We start from the raw sequence: 3167 nt of genomic DNA, 5'->3' as shown, positions 1-3167 counted from the left end.
ATGTATATTCATAGACAATTACATAAAGCATGTAGGGGCAGCATATGGAATAGTCATTACAACCGAGGCTTTGCAGTCAAAGAACCCGGGTTTGCATCCTTTTTTCTGATACGGTAAATGTGCAAATGGGTAAATCACTCAAAGTAGGTTAAGTTGCTTTGGAAAAAAGTATAAGCTGAATAAATAAACATTAGGCTATCACATATGCTATTGAAGCTTTGTGGAGAGAAAAAAAAAATGAGTTGAAAGCATTTCACCCAACAGCTTCAAGTTACAGGCATTTAGAGTGGCTTTGAATAAAAGCTTTTCCTACATGAATAAATGTAAGCTGGAAAATCATTCTGAATGATCTTAACTAAGGATACAGAAGCAGCACTCCAGAGATATAACTTCTGAAGATATTTAGAACCAGGTCACAACCAATTGCTTCTCTAGGCGCTATACGGATTTTTTCATTAAGGGTTTCAGCAAACAAGTGTTAAAGAGTCCCAAGTTGAACTAGCATGCTGGGGGGGGTTAGAAACATTCATCATTTTTGTATAAGTAAATCACATACCAGGGCCTTAAACACACTGCCAGTCTCAATTCCCGATTAGGTCTTCAGTCAACAATTGATTCTTTCAAAACATTTCCCATCAAGGGTTCCACGTTTCTTTTAACGCTCCCGATTGCACGTATAATCTTAGACTAAACACAGACAAATGTCACTTTTTTTTTATTTAAAAAAAGGAAAAAAAAAACATTTCCATATTAGCTGGGAAGGTATTCCTGAGAATTGTGTGCTTACATGAAACATTCCTGTCCATATTTTTGACAATGAAAAACAGAAATTAAAACTAAACATCTTAACTAAGCAGCACGATATCTTCTTAACAATGACTATCAAGTAGAAAATCCATACCATGGACCACCTGAGAAGGCTCATAATGAGACATCATGGTTCTCAAAAACAGCCAAAGTGCTCCGAGTTGGTTTACGTGTGGGATTCTGCGGAGCGATCATCCCTCCTGCTCCTGTATTGCAGCTACACACTGCATACTCCCCAGCCCTACATGCAGAGTAAAGGCATCGTTTTGTAGGACCAACAGAAAAAAATGAGAAAAGCCAAATGAAGTGAACTATAGTTAGAAACAGCCAAAGCCCACCAGGTAAAACCTAACTCATTAGTGCCTAGATGCAGCAAAGGTAGAAAAGAGGTGGTTTTGAAAGCGAAACAACATAGTGACAGGGGAGTCACTTATTTCTTTTAGGACAAGGATGAGCAGCGACTTCTAAGCTGCAGATGGGTTGTTTTTGAACTCAAACTCTGTTCTTCCTACTGCAAGAAAAAGTGGACAAAGACAAAAGTTACATCTGGAGACAAAAGCCTAAAAAGAGCAGTTTATCTTAATAAGTCATGTGCAATGTGCTTTACGCTTATTCTGCTATGTGATGTAAATAAATGTATGCGATAAGGCACATCTGCACAACACAGGTCTGTTTTATACCACAACATTTCACATTTTAAAAAATTTTTATGAAAATGTTACGTAACTCATAAATGACAATACAGTAAATGAAGGCAAAACCGCCATAACTGTATAAATTGTAACATTCTTCACACTCATAACAAAAGTTATTGTTTAAAAAGGATTATTATTATGTTGATTGCATTTCATTTTTTAAACAATCACTACAGGCAGGGAGTTTGCAAAGGACTAGTAAAATGCTTTTCTGGACATCTTTAATGTAAACCGCGAAATGTGTATAGATCTTGGTTGTAACAAAAAAAGCAAATACTTCACCGTTATGTTTAATAGAGGTTATAAAAAAAAAAAAGCGCCCGTGATTAGAGCGCGTGCTGCATAAGGTAAACAGAAGGGACGCTGCTGTACGGCCCAATCAATTGACTGCCCTCTAGCGGCCATCGCTGGAAATGCACGGAGTTCGAAGGCGAGAGCGAATAAGTGGTTTTTCAGCTACTTTTCCATCGTGATAATGTGTTTCCGAGGTCTTCCCGCACCTCATTAGCCGGGACTACATTTTAAGGACCACAGTTCACGTGTAAATAAATTAAAAAAAAAAACTATTTTCTTACCTGCCTACTTGATTCATGTATTTTTTTCCTCCATTGACTTTGGTTTGTAAGAATAAGAGTTCTTTCTCCTCGTTGGCGGTGCCACTGACGGTGTCATATCATGGACGTTTGGGGTAAACTATTAGCTGACGTGCGACGTTGAGAGAAGATGGGGGAAAACCGGGCACCGAGGCAGGTGTCCACATGGGCATAAATTGTTTTTCGAGAGAAAAGTGTCCCGTTGTGCTGTTCGCTGTACCGGCGGAGCCACATGATGATGTTAGGACACAGCCACCGCTCAACTCAAGTACTTCGAGGTCCAACCGTAAATAATAACGGCTCTTCTATCTCCCAGAGTAAAATGTTCCACCTCTTTATTATGTAAAATACAGCCCTCGTGTTGACAGAGTGCTTTTTCTAAACCTTTTTTTTTTAAAAAAAAAAAAAAAAACCGACGGCACATTTAAAAAAAAATATAAAAAAAAAAAAAAAACAGTGAAGGCCAATAATCAAGTGAAGCGCGAGCTCGCAGCCACGCGCCAGCGGTCCGGTCTCGCGCCCCTCTTCACTCGACGCAGAAACGGCCATTTTCAGGGCGGTGAGGTAAAACGGTCCATCCACTCGACTTGACTTTTTGGCAACGCGGCTTCGACTGACTCGTTTCTTCAGACGTACTGTACGCATTGTCTAATTCATTCATTTACTGTGATGCTCTGCGCTGTGTACAGCTGCCCCCCGTGGCAATGTGCTCATACTGAAACCTTTTGATTCTTTCCTAAATTACTTTCTCATCTTCCTTCAAGTCCACAAACCAAATGTGAAGCTCAGAATCTCAAGGAGTAATTTCCGCCAAGCGCAGAAGGCATCTGCCGAGAGAGATGGATCTTCACCGCTGATGGACACCTGTAGCGCAGCCCACGCTGGACTCATCGCCTCTCACAATGTGTATTTTCCTCTCATTTTGAATTTTTACTCTTTATTACTAAGTCACAAAAAACGTCTTCAAAACCTGTTTGAACTCACCCAGTAAGACGGAGACAGCACTGGGCCATGATTGGAGAGAAAAAGGGCGAAATGCAGTGTGGTCCAATGTGGGCTCAGTACTCAGCAC

This window comes from Scleropages formosus, chromosome 20, assembly GCF_900964775.1.
Source record: "Scleropages formosus chromosome 20, fSclFor1.1, whole genome shotgun sequence".
Classification (NCBI taxonomy): Eukaryota; Metazoa; Chordata; class Actinopteri; order Osteoglossiformes; family Osteoglossidae; genus Scleropages; species Scleropages formosus.
This window is presented reverse-complemented; position numbering follows the sequence as displayed.